Source organism: Triturus cristatus, chromosome 10 (assembly GCF_964204655.1).
Source record: "Triturus cristatus chromosome 10, aTriCri1.1, whole genome shotgun sequence".
Classification (NCBI taxonomy): domain Eukaryota; kingdom Metazoa; phylum Chordata; class Amphibia; order Caudata; family Salamandridae; genus Triturus; species Triturus cristatus.
Window position 1 is genome coordinate 308,217,878 of NC_140593.1, and position 14,801 is coordinate 308,232,678.

Below are 14,801 nucleotides of genomic sequence, written 5' to 3' on the forward strand. Positions count from 1 at the left end.
AATTTACATGCAATACAAGACATGCATTTGAAATTCCCCTTTAGGACAGGCAATCCTCCCAGAGTGGTCTGCGTCAAGGTAGATGGAGTTTGTCGCATGCGGGACCTTGTTATAAGGTCCTTTAGATTCTTATTCTTACGGTACGCAAACATAGGTTTTGCAAGATGGTTTGAATCGTCTCTTGTGGCATTCAAGATGTGCCAGTTAGAATTGACAATCTGACGTATGGTATCATTCATTGTCGAATGTCGTGTAATAAACACAAGGCGATCCTGTTGTTTAGGAGTTTTGTTGCCAAGTAAAAATTGACGATCATAGTACCGTGCTCTTTTGTAAGAGTCCCGGACCAATCTTCTGGGATAGCCTCTAGCTATAAATTTGGCTTTCATGACACAGGACTGCTTGTCGTAATCCGCTAAATTGGTACAATTCCTCCGAAGACGGAGGAACTGTCCAAATGGGATGGTAATTTTTTGTGCCTTGGGGTGATAGCTGGAAAAGTGTAACAACGTGTTACGGGCAGTGGGCTTCATAAATAAGTCCACCTAAAGCTGCTGTTCGTTGGCTTTAATAACAACATCGAGAAATTCAACACTATGCTTATCACTCATTGCTACAAAGTGGATATTCGCCACTGTTGGGGCACATGAAGCCCCCATACTGACTCCCTTGGTCTGTTGGAATAATGACCCATTGAATTCAAAGGTATTTTCTTGCAGTACAATGCATAGGCAATCCAAAATGAATTGAGTCGGACAGTCTATATTGAAAGCTTCAATAAACCATCCCACAGCTTCTAATACGGACGTAACATGGCGTTAACGTATTTGGATAATGTTTCTGTAGCTGACCCAATGGTTGTTACAATGGGCCTATATGGTGGGTTGGTGGTGCTTTTATGAATTTTAGGGATCCCATATATGGATGCCATTTTGGGTTTTGTGACATTCAGATATTGCCACTCTTTTTCACATATGATCCCATCGTCCAAAGCTATGTTGGTCAAATCCGCTATCATTTTGGATACCCTTTTAGTGGGATCGGCAAATATGGGGGTATAATGATCTTTGTTAGAAAGCATAGTAATCATGTTAGACACATATTGATCCGTTTCCATCAAAACTATACCACCACCCTTGTCACATCCCTTGATAGTGATGTCTTTATTGTTCTTAAGGACAGATAAGGCTTATTGTTCTTCCCGAGAGAGATTGAATTTTGGCGCCGGGATGAATTTTGCGGCAGAAATAGCAATCTCTGGTCCCACCTGTTCAAGCGTGGGGACAAAGGTGTCCCCACGCTTGAACAGGTGGGACCAGAGATTGCTATTTTTGAGCATGTTGTGTTTAATAAAATAACTACTGCCGCAAAATTCATCCCGGCGCCAAAATTCAGTCTCTCTCGGGAAGAACATCAAGCCTTATCTGTCCTTAAGAACAATAAAGACATCACTATCCATATATGGGATACCTAAAATCCATAAAAGCACCACCAACCCACCATATAGGCCCATTGTAACAACCATTGGGTCAGCTACAGAAACATTATCCAAATACGTTGACGCCATGTTACGTCCGTATGTCCCCAGAATAAGATCTTATATAAGGGACACAACAGACATTATCAATAAAGTAGAACAGATACATTTCCATGAGGCCACACAACTCTTGGTCGCTATGGATATAGAGGCCTTGTACAGTAACATCCCTCAGGCAGCTGCATTAGAAGCTGTGGGTCAATGGGTCATTATTCCAACAGACCAAGGGAGTCAGTATGGGGGCTTCATGTGCCCCAACAGTGGCGAATATCTTTATGGCACACTACGAGCACAAATATGTCTACAATGATGTCGCTCCATTCAGTGAATCTGTTACAAGTTGGTCCAGATTCATAGATGATGTTTTTTACATCTGGAATGGAACCGAGGAAGATCTTGCGGATTTTGTTTCATGGCACAATCTCTGTGATACCAATATCCGCTTTGTAGCAATGAGTGATAAGCATAGTGTTGAATTTCTCGATGTTGTTATTAAAGCCAACGAACAGCAGCTTTCGGTGGACTTATTTACGAAGCCCACTACCCGTAACACGTTGTTACACTTTTCCAGCTATCACCCCAAGGCACAAAAAATTACCATCCCATTTGGACAGTTCCTACGTCTTCGGAGGAACTGTACCAATTTAACGGATTACGACAAGCAGTCCTGTGTCATGAAAGCCAAATTCATAGCTAGAGGCTATCCCAGAAGATTGGTCCGGGACTCTTACAAAAGAGCACGGTACTATGATCGTCAATTTTTACTTGGCAACAAAACTCCTAAACAACAGGATCGCCTTGTGTTTATTACACGACATTCGACAATGAATGATACCATACGTCAGATTGTCAATTCTAACTGGCACATCTTGAATGCCACAAGAGACGATTCAAACCATCTAGCAAAACCTATGTTTGCGTACCGTAAGAATAAGAATCTAAAGGACCTTATAACAAGGTCCCGCATGCGACAAACTCCATCTACCTTGACGCAGACCACTCTGGGAGGATTGCCTGTCCTAAAGGGGAATTTCAAATGCATGTCTTGTATTGCATGTAAATTCGCATTGGAAGTGAAACAATATTCCATCAATGGAGTTAAGATAGACCTACAAAGTCTGACCAACTGCAAAACAGCCAATATTATTTATGCAGTCCTGTGTCCCTGTAATAAAACCTATGTAGGTGAGACATCCAGGTCAATGACAACGCGACTAACAGAACACAGGTCGGCTATCAGGACGAAAAAACTACAAGCGCCGTTGGTTCAACACTTTATTGATTTCAACCACACCACAGAAGACATACGATGGCTGATTCTAGAAAAGATCAATACCAATGGACCTCAAGGGACTGAAATTCGCAAAAGGAGGGAGGTTTATTGGATACTTTCTCTTGATACATATAAAAGAGGCCTCAACAATGAAATCCCGTGGAGTCAAGCTATTCGCTTTAATAACTAACGGGCTCTCTTTATATAGAAGAATTGCAGTCATCATGTGCTTAGACGCTTCAAATATAGATTAGGCCCAGTTGTTAATCATAACCCTAGGCGATATACATGATGTCGGTATACACTGGGACAGACTATATATCTATCATTTATACCCCTCCGATTTGACTGGTATTAGGGTCTTATTTTTTCAGTCCTATTATCTTCCGGTGCACATCTACACATTCATGATTATATCAATAGGTAAATCTGTCATCATATTGATATTATGTTTCTACTTCTCATAATAACGAATAGATATGATCAAAGCTGGAGATGCTGCTTGTTTGTGTACTCCTTTAACACGACGAATGGCATTTATCCATTGGTATGCGCCATTGGATACCTTACGATGATGCTGGTAGACATTGACCAATCGCTGATGAGTTTAGGGGTTATATAGGATTCCTAGCGTCATAGTCCTGTTTTTACCTCGATCGCTGACACGGAAGCAGTTGACACCAGTTGGATGGAGGATTGATGGAACCGGGTGAGTGTACTGAGACCGCAATTCTAGATAGTCCTTAAAATCAGAAGAATTTTAAGGCGTGTAGTATATTAACACCATATCGCATGCGAACAGCATTAACTATATGCGCTTTCCTCCAGATTACGTTGCTGTACCTTAAAAAGCGAAGTGGATACTTACACTCCAAACCTTATGGGAGCGGTTAGGCGGCGGACATTTGGAATATGTCAGTGACCATTAGTAAGTGCAGAAACATTTCTTTTGTTTTTGCTCTTTGACAGCCCCCATCACAATTTTGGGCCACTTACAACCATTACATATAAAGTGGGTTTTCTTTTCTTTTTCTTTCTGTTTATTCTTTTCCTTTTTTTCTTCATCGTTTTAGATACGTCTTGGTCATTGGTAACGCATTTGCCCAAGCCAATTAGTTACATCTGATCCCACGTGACCATCTATACATCCTCCAATAATATTGGATATAAGGATATTTCTAGGAAGAATTGAGGACATTGTACCTATCACAATTGGAATTAGGAACCTCGTATACTCAAGAACTAAAGGTAACATAGGCAACATTCAAATTCGGTCCAAGCTACAAATGTATTCATTTGATATAAGTAAATTTTAGCCTATGTGTAGATGTAGCCTTCATGTTTGTAGAGGGTAAGGAATACTGAGTATGATTGCTTGGTTCCCCGTTTTTAGATACGCTGGGGTAGATTTTGGCCAACCCACGGTATCAGACGGGTGACGTTGTACATCTCGCGCCTAACTACACAGGCCTATACCATCGACATGAGACCGTCGATAAGAAGGTATGTAGCCCCTGTGGTAACCATCGCTAAATCCAGCAATCAAGCCTAATTAAGGACACTTAAGGTTTGATTAGACTGTGCTGATATTATGTTTGTAAACCACACCACGAGTTAATACGATATTATTATACATTGGGCGGGTCCGTATATCCAACTATTTTTCAAGTTCCTTCGAGGCATCCCTTAGATGTCACAGTCCCCTAGGCAGCTCCCGCCATAGATCCAGTAATCTACTTATAATTTAGATACATCAGGTACTTTAGGCTTTACCCACACAAGGCCTGGGACCACACCATGGGTGATCTTTACATTTCTGGAAATGGGGTAGGTTTTTATAGGTAACTGGTGTTTAGGTTGCCGGAGGGGCATTCATTGCATATTACATACTATGACCCAAAAGACACCATGGATTTGATAACAGAACTGGAGATAGACTGTTTTAATATGTGTAAATAATGTATTATGAATAGATTTGTGTTTTCCTTTTTATGGATTGTGCACTTGAGTGATTTTGTATATATAAACGATTATAGTCTTTTTTTTCTTATTATGTTATAGGAGCTAAGGAATCATGGCCACCTGAGGAAGGCTGAACGCCGAAACGCACGTAGATTTAATAGAGCCATGTTCAACAACAATTTTTTCTTTTGATATGATTTAGAATGTAATTTATTGACCAAATATGCAATGATACAGTACCCACAACAGGAACTGTTTGTAAAGAAGGCACTGAGAAAGGCAAAGTGATTCATTGTATACATGTTTATAAATAAGTGCATAGAGTAACAAGTAATAAATAAAAAAAATAGAAACTACTAAGGTTTTTTGGGGTCATAATTGGTCATTGTGACAATACAGTGCACGTTTTCACATATTTTTTCATTTGTTTGTATATTACTTCACCTTATTTGAACAAGTTTCCTATATATTGACTCGCAAGTATTTGCTTCAAACCCTGATATAGGAAACTAAATTAGGGGTACCCTTGTTATATTGCATTATGATGAAGTTACATATTACATCACTCATGACATGGTCAGTGAAATCACTGATGAATCACTGATGACATCTCAAATGACATCACTGATGACATCCAGTGACTGAGTGTTTCTAAAAAGTTAGAGAGTGTTATATCTATATATGCCAAGGTATATTGAAGAATGATTGGTTGTCTGAGAACCTGTATGGGTGCCTGAGTGTCTGTGTGGGTGGGGGGGTGTGACTCCCTGCATGGATGTTGAATGTGTGAGTGGGTGATTCACAGGATGTCTTAGTGGTATATGTGTAAGTAACTACATATGTGAAAGGCAGTATTTGTGAGTGTTGGAGTATATAAGTGAGTAAATGTGACAGTGAGTGATTGTGACAGTGGCTGCATGGGTAAGTGTGTGCTTATGTCAGTAATTGTGGAAGACAGTACGTATCTGTTTGATTAAGTGATGTGGTGTGTGTATAACTGTATAGGTGAGTAAATGGCAGTGTAAATAATTCTTTGGGTGACTGTGAGGGTTTTTGAGTAACTCTTTGGGTGAGTGGCAGTGTGTGAGTGTCTATATGAGTGGATATATCAGTGGCTGTATTGATGAATGACTGCGTGTATTTATTTGAAAGGTTTTATATAGCGTGGCTAGGCCCGGAGGTATCAGAGCGCTTTACATGAGTATCAGACCATAGTTGCAGGTTACATCGTTACAAAGGTTACACAGTTATTAGAGTATAGCTACATAGTTACATGTTAGGTTGAGACAAACAATAAGGACATATGCGTAAGGGAAAAGCAGGCAAGGTGAGAGATTCAGGGGAGAGGGGGTAGGAGCAGGGGAAGTAGACAGTGAATGAAGGAGGGAAAGAGTGAGAGACAGCATGAACGAAGAGGGTGACGGGGGTACAAACTGGTAGACAAGTAATAGCTGCGTCCAAAGTCCAGTAAGCTGTGAACCCAGGGAAAGTGGTATCATTCCCCCAACTCCATTGTGTGAGGCCCCCTTTACACAGTTGACTCTCTCAGAGGGGTCTCTGAGATTCCAAGGCCTACCTACTGGATCCTTCCCCACAAGGGGAGCGGGAGTGCTTTGGCTAGGGGCGCCATACCATACCTCAACTGTGAGTGGCTCCCTTGATGCTGTGGACTCTCTCAGAGGGGTCACTGAGACTTCAGAGTAAGAATATTGTATCTTTCCCCAACAAGGTAAGAAGGAGTGCTTAGCCAAAGGGCAACAAGGGACAGGGGGCTAGGAGGCGGGTCGGAACAGGCAGGTCAACAGAGGGGAAACAAAAGGCAAAAGAAAATTGCATTAATTACAGAAAGATAACACATTCAATACCTGGGTAAATTAGCGATCCAGAAAAAGACAGGATCCACGAAAGGCAACGGTCAGGGAGGACAAAGGGAGGGTGTTAGCGAGTTGAAGAGTCCCACAAGGAAGAGATACGGATAGCAGAAAAGGAAATGTATACGTTGTGGAGTCACTCAGGAGAAAGATGCAGACAGGAATGCTCAGAATCACAAAATAGTGATATTAAGTACAAAGAACTACTACATATACTAGTGGTTAGAGTTGTAACTATGCAAAATAGTAAATGCACTGAGGGTTCCATTTTCACAACGATTAGGCTAAAAACACACATCCCAACAGCCAGCACAACACCATGTCATGTTGACACCCTGGGTTTAACCCACTGTTATAATGAAAAGAGAAACCTGCAACGGAAGAGTAACACAAGCTGGCAGCTTATTAAATGAGAAAGAAAATAAGAAAGGCCATTGTGTTTATTAGCTTTAGTATAAAAAAAATTCTTTCCTCCACCCTCCCAAAAGATGATGTACTCGGTTGTGCATCCTTCAAAGCACACGACGAAATGTGCGGTTATAAATAAATATTATTATAACAGTACACTCTGTGCCCTCTTCACAGCAGATTCACATTAAAATGCGACCCATAATACAAATATATACAAAGTCTTAAAATTAGATATTAACCACATGACGGCGCATCTATTTACAGCTTCTGTACAATCAAGTAGTCCAAACCCCTAGGAGCCATTTAACAGCTGGTTCTGGTCGTTTAAGAGCTGGCTTTGGATCTCTTCGTACACTTGATTATACAGATCATCTCTGGTCTTCAAAATGTCTATGCTTCAGATACATGGGCCAACCATGGCCGTCAAACAGCCCAGGTTGGTCAGGTACTGTGTAGTTTCTTGTACTCCTTCGACTCATGCACTCATCATATGGAACAGCTAGATAATACTTCTGGGTACAGAGGTCAATGAATGGCTTGTAGTTGTAGAGCAGGAAGCCTTCAACAATTAAGATATGGACATCTTCAGACCCCACCAGCCCAACATCTGGTGAAACAGGCACGCCATGAGACCGAGCAAGTTTTGTGGGATTCTGAATCCACGCCTTCACTATGTTTACCATGGCCTCCATGTTTATAGAAGTTATCGCATCCCACTGTTTAAAGCCGTCTTACCCAACTTCTTTCTGATCTTGTGGCTTGTAAAAATCATCCTGATGCACAACACAACAGTTTGGCAAGTTTTTAACAAGCCTGTTGGTCAAAGTGGTCTTCCCTCCATTGGTCACACCTCCGATCCCTATGATGTACTTCATCGCATCACTCGGTTCTGGTCTCGTCTCCCGCTTATAAGTTACTTCAGCAGCTCTTTACTATTTCATCAATGTATGAGTGACTGTATAGGTGAGTGGGTGGATGTGTGTGTAGATGTATGAATCACTGAGCGGATATGTACTAACTGCTATTGGTCTGTCCATGGTTTCGATATTGGAAGTCTGTATTTTAGAGTGGGTGTGTCAAAGGTTTTACTAGGGTGTGAGGAGGTACATCAGATGATCATGTGGATGATGTCATCAGTGATGTCATTTAAGATGTCATCAGTGATGTCATCAGTGATTTCACTGACCATGTCATGAGTGATGTAATATGTGACGTCATCAGCAGTGCTTTGCGGGAGCGTGAGTTATAGTTAGCTCCACTAACTATAACGGCCTAATTTCTCTGGTTTTGTACGAGTGAAATGTCCAACTAACTATAACATCCCTGAAACCTATGGTTTTTTCAGTGAATTTCTAAGGTTTTATTAAATGCTAATTTCTAACTATAACGTCCCTAAATCCTATGTTTTATTCAGTGAATTTCTAGGTTTTTTTTAAATGCTAATTTCTAACTATAACATCTCTGAAACCTATGGTTTTTTCAGTGAGTATATATATATATATTTATAAATAATATAGTATGTAATATATAGTAATCTATACATATATATTACATATATTACATACTATATATACTACATACTGCCCTGTCATATTTAGTTAGTCCAACAAACGGTGGTCCATCACTCGATGGGGTGGACCGTACCATCTTCTGACAGAAATTGGCATGCTGGAACATCAGCACGTCTTTATTACAAGCAATTAGATCACTGTATTCTCGACCCTGCTAAGACCTGGAAAAAGCTACCGGCGGATATCAGACGCGCCCCCTCCCTGAGTACCTTCTGGAAGACTCTCAAGACCTGGCTTTTTGGCTAAACAGACTTGCGGACCTCCCCTCAGAGCCTTGAGACCCTCACGGGTGAGTAGCGCACTTACAAATCCCCTGATTGATTGCTTGGTTGAACCTAGGTAAGGGTCAAACTTTCCAGGGAGCCTGCCACAGAGAAAATCGCTACAGAAGTGGGCTAAAGAAGGGATGCGTCCTGGCACCAATGCTTTTTAATTTGTACACCGCGGACATGGACCGAGCTTTGCACAGAGCTACTTTAGCTACCCCTAAGATCGGCCACACAAAGATGCAACTGATGCAATATGCCGACGACCTGGTTCTTTTGGACCATACTAAAATTGGACTTCAGAAAGCACTTACAGTCCTCTCCGAATATAACGCCCAAAACAAGCTGGTCGCTAACCCAAGCAAGTCCAAAATAGTGATTTTCGGCCATTACCCGAAAAAAAACTGGCAAAGTGGAGGTTGGGTCCGCTGATCTTGGACTGTGTACAAACCTATAACTACCTTGGGGCCTGGTTTAGCTAAACGAGTCACCCAGGGGCCCACCTCCACAAATTGCAGCAGAAAGGAAAGATGGTCACCTATGCCTTCTGTAAACTATATGCCATCTTAGATAGTCCAACAACTACAGCCATTCAAAGAGTATTGAGGGCCCAATTACTACCGTCACTCAACTACGCGCGACAGGCATTTCCAGGGAAGTTTGCGCAGGACTTGGAAAAAATACACAGTACAGCTTACAAAAAAATATTTCATTTATCAGCCTGTAATAGAAACACCTTGATTCGTTTAGAATTCGACCTCAAACAACAACAACAAAATTAGAAGAGCGGCTCCGGAGAACACCATGAAGGCTGTCATAAAATTCATTATCCTACAACCTAGTAACCCTTGGTCAGCCTGTCTTGCTTCAGCCAAAGATCTTCTGCAACTGGTCTCAGAGAACTGGGACCCTAGCATAATCGACTACGCCACCATCAAAACAACAATAAAAAAGCAATTACGATTACGCTCTCACAGTCTGGACATGGAATCCTTGGCAGCCAGAGACTTTCATGAGACCCAAAGTCTCCCCCACATACTGCCCAGTCACAAACCCCACCTCACGCAGCCCGTGGGGAGACAAGCCTTACTTCGGATCCTAGCAGCCAGACTACATCCACTCCCACTAAAATAATTATATCGTAACTGGGAAAGCATGGCTGGGCATTACAGAATGTCACCTCTGCAAATACAAAGAGAGTCCCTGGCCCACATCTTACTTTGCTGCCCTGCTCTGCGGCTGGTTTGCAGAATCCATCTTAGACCTATTCTTCTCCATCTGGGCACCCGTAAAGCAAAGGAGAACAGCTTTACACTGTGAAGCATATGGCCAACTTTGGGATATTTGCTCACCACACCCGTATAATATTAAAGGACAAGTCCCCACAGGCTGAGTGCGGTGAACAGTTTGGTGGCCCCTAAATGTCAGGGTCATTGTCTCGGAGGTCTGACCATCATTGACTCATTTAGCTCTAAATCCCGTCACAATGTTGCCTGTTCTAATAAAAGAAGGATAAAAAAAAAGATTTTAACAATGTCCTGCACATATATTTACTCTTCGACTTCCAAACGTTTTTAACGTTGTATTTTGTAATGGTTTTGATTAACCACACAAATAAAGAATTAATTAATTAATTCATTCATTCATTACTGGTGGTTGCCAGTAGGTAGTTATATTTAGGACTTAGTTTCCATAGGAACAGTGCTTTTTGATTTGCCAATAACTTTGGCACCGTTTGGCGAATCTTAAAAAAATTCATACACTACTCGATGCTCACTTCAGCTGCTTTTTTAAAGTCTCGCAGTGATCCATCAAGTGAAGGCCGAGGAAAAGAGGGGTCCCAACCAAAACGCATTTTCCCCAAGTTAATTTCCATAGGAAACTTTAAACGTGGCCACAGCCAGAATTGCTGAACAGAATTACACCAAATTTGACAGAAAGGTAGTTGTTGATCCAGAAAGTGGCCTTTTTGTGATTTGGTGTAAATCTGTGAAGGCTGTATACGTCATGGAGGCAGAATGATTTGTGTTTGTCGTCCATGAGAAATCATCCAATCGGAGTGCTTCAGTCCTTTTAAAAAGTGCCATGTGATTTTACGTACACTACCGCCATTGAGAAAGGCAGTTCCTGCCGAATCGCCTCTGGCTGATCAAATGAAATAAATCAAGACTCTACTTACCCGTGAGTGCTCCGTTTCTTCGGGATTTGGTTGCTAATTATTGCATGGAATGACCACTGCCATGACGGAAGCAACCGTTCAAGGGTGTTCGGCAGAAAGTGCCAATTGGTGTGCCATATATATATATATATCTATATATATATATACACACACACACACATATATATAAATATTATAGTATGCAATATATAGTAAGTAATATATATATATTCACTGAAAAAAACATAGGTTTCAGGGACGTTATAGTTAGAAACTAGCATTTAAAAAACCATAGAAATTCACTGAGTAAAACCATAGGTTTCAGGGAAGTTGCACTTAGTTGGACATTTCACTCATACAAAACGGGAGAAATTCAGCCGTTATAGTTAGTTGAGCTAACTATAATTCGCGCCCCGGCAATGCATTGCTGATAAAGTCACATATTACATCATTCATGACATGGTCAGGGAAATCCCTGATGACATCTCAAATGTCCCTGAAACCTATGGTTTTTTCTGTGAATTTCTATGGTTTTTTAAGTGATAATTTCTAACTATAACGTCCCTGAAACCTATGGTTTTTTTCAGTGAATTTCAAAGGTTTTTAAAATGCTAATTTCTAATTATTCCTACAGAGGTAGGACATGTGCAGAAAGACGAAGAAAGGTGCAGAAAGAACCAAGAGATATGCAGAAAGAACCAACAGAGGCAGATTAGGAAGCAGATGATCAATTATGTAGCTAATGTGGTAAATTTATATTTGTGCGAAAGTCGGTGCAGCCAAACAGTCGCATAATTCCAGTGGCCATGCTCATACCTCTGACTAGGTCCAGAAGTGCTCCTCAGTGATTCCTTCTTTTTTTGTCTCATTGAGTTCATAATTGAGCTTCTATGGAAACGAGGAAGACTAAACCTGACATTACCACTCCACAACACAGACTACCATACCACATAATTACTCTCCATAACACATAATCCCACTCTACATAATTCCTATAAAATAAATACCACATACTTTCTGTCTACAAAATTTCACTGCACAACTTACCACATAATTCCACTACACGCAACGTACATCCACTCCACTCCGAAAAACATAAATAAACTTTTGCATTTACATTGCCAATAGCTCTAACTCTCGCAAATGCGAAACCTATAACATTGCAAACACTTCTTTAATTAGTAGTCTCGTTTGCAGAGTGGTGGAGAAAGGGAGCTGGGCCTCCGACCAGCGCTCAGGAATTCCGCTGTGTAGGACTTACAGGAGGTACCAGAAGTGCTCCTTGGCCCCAAAAGTCCCTCAGGAGTAAATTGAACTTCTTTCTCCATCCCGTACTCTGCCAGGAGGCTAGTTTGCAGAGTTGTGGAGAAGGGGGCATGGCCTCCGAAGATGTCTTTGCAATCCCACTGTGTGGGACTTACTGGAGGTAACAAAAGGGGTATTTGGCCCCTAAGGACATCCTTGGGGGCCAGCTACTCCTCCTATTACCTCCAGTAAGTCCCACACAGCAGGATTGCTAAGTTGACATAGCAGGCCATGCCCCCTTTCCCCACCACTCTGCAAACGCATTTCCTGGCACCCACTTGGATATGGATTGAAGTCCCCTTCGCAGTTGGGGGTCCTTAGGGGCCAACTAGCCTACCTGACACCACCAGTATGTCCCAGATAGTGGGATTGCTGAAAGCTGGAAACAGGCCACGCCCCCTTTCTCCATCACTCTGCAATCGCCCCTCCTGGCACGTTATAAGTTGGGGGATTAAGTCTCCTTGAATACTGAGGGTCCCTGGGGGCCAACTAGCCCACCTTTTACCTCCAGTAAGCCCCATACAACTAGATTGCTGAGTGTGCTCAAAGGCCACGCCCCCTTTTTACACGACTCTGCAAATGCGACTCGTGGCACACTGCTGCTCAGGGAATGAAGCCCACTTGTGTCTGAGGTCCTCAGGACAAAAGAGGACCTCATCACCCCACCAGTAGTGAGCCAAGAGGCGCGTTTGCAGAGTGGTGTAAAAAGGTTCATGGCATCGGACCACCTCTCAGCAACCCAGCTGTGTGGTGCTTACTGAAGGTACCTAGTGGGCTAGGTGGCCCCCAGGAACCCTCAGTATTCAAGGGGAATTAATTCCCCAACTTAAAACGCGCTACTGGCGCGTTTGCACAGTCTTGCAGGGAGGGGGCGGGGCCTCCGGTGAGATGTCGTCTTTTTTTATATATATTTTTTTAGAAGGGGGGCTGTGTGCCCCCCCTTCTTCTAGAATTTTTGAGGCCCTGGGGACCCAATCCCCCAGAGCCTGACCCCTTTAAAAATGTTTTTTTTTTTAAATGGGAAGAGGGCCGTGGGACCCCCTTCCCGAGGCCGATTTTGGCCCCGGGGACCCCATCCCCTGGGGCATGGCCTCTTTTTTTTAAATATATGAATAGGGAAGGGGTCATGTGGCCCCCCTTCCCTGGGCCACTTTTGACCCCGGGGACTGCATCCTCCAGGGCATGGCCTCTTTTGAAAAAAAATATTCATTGGGAAGGGGCCCCCTTCCCTAGGCCACTATTGGCCCCGGGGACCCCATTCCCCAGGGCCTGGCCTCTTTTTTATTTTTTTTATTACAGGAGGGGGGCCATGTGGCCCCCCTCCCGGGTCCTTTCTGGCCCCAGGGACCCCATGCCAGGGGGCCGGCCGTTTGAATTGGGGACCGTAAGGGTAGCCCCACTACTCCCAGGGTCCAACCAGCTCCCTGCCTCCTGCGGGAGCCGATATTGCTTTTGCACAAGGTGAGCTGCTGACATGCAGCCCCCCTTGTGCAAAAGCAATCCTGCTTTGGTTTTTGGAAGCGAGAGCAGGTTTTCCTGCTCTCGCTTCCAAAAACCCAAGCAGTGTTTGCTATGACAGGGTGGAAGCCGTGCTCCCACCCTGCCATAGCAAACAGCAATGTCCCGGGGTCGGCACCCTGGGACATTGCAGGAGCCAGCCCTGGGGGGTGGCTGTCCCCAGGGCCATCAAGGGCCCCCCTCCCAGTGTTTAAAGCCCCAGGGAGGTGGTGGTCCCCGGGGGTCTGCAATGGACCCCCATATTTGAACATTTAGTGCCCCAGGAAGGCCGTGGTCCCCGAGGCAGTGTGGGGGGGCAGAAGTCTCCAACACTTTAATTTTTATAACTAAGCACCAGGGAGCTGGTGGTCCTAGGGGCTTGGGGGGCCCGTGAGGCCTCCCGCATATAATTATACAGCACCCCAGGGAGATGGTGGTCCCTGGGCAGTGTGGGGGGGCAGGAGCCTCCCACACATTTATTAAACAAGGCCCCAGGTGGCAACCCCCTGGGCTGCGGAGGGCCACGTGGCCCCTGGGGCTGCAGGGGGCCGCGAGCCCCCCGCATATAATTAAAGAAAGCTGCGGTGTGGTGGTGGACCTTGGGGCCCCTCACGGGCCCCCGCATACATTATAAATATTGCCCCTGGGGCTGGCCCACCCGGGGGCTTAAGGATAACGAAGCGCGTTTTTAAAAAATGTTCTCTACAGGATTCGCGCACCCAGCGTGAAATCTGCTGATTTTTAAAAAATCACTTTTTTTTGGGCCTAAGCAGGCCTCGAAGGACAGTGTGTTTCTACCCTGCCCCCTTTTCTTGTGTTTCAACCTTTTTTCAACCTTTTTCTTGTGACTCAGTTTCCGAGTCACAAGATGGCTGCCAACTCTTCCTGGTTTGGAATGTTGGCAGCCAATCAGAAGTCAGCTCGTGCTCAGGAGGAGTCGCGACTTCTCC

At 43.6% G+C, this 14,801-nt stretch overlaps 1 protein-coding gene and 1 pseudogene across 2 annotated transcripts in view; one reads left to right on the top strand and one right to left on the bottom strand.

The window, feature by feature from the left end:
• LOC146789357 (peroxisomal carnitine O-octanoyltransferase-like) overlaps positions 1-14,801 on the top strand; it is a 569,137-nt gene that overhangs the window by 125,267 nt on the left and 429,069 nt on the right. The window lies entirely within an intron of this gene.
• Positions 7,223-7,961, bottom strand: LOC146789358 (nicotinamide riboside kinase 2 pseudogene; annotated as a pseudogene).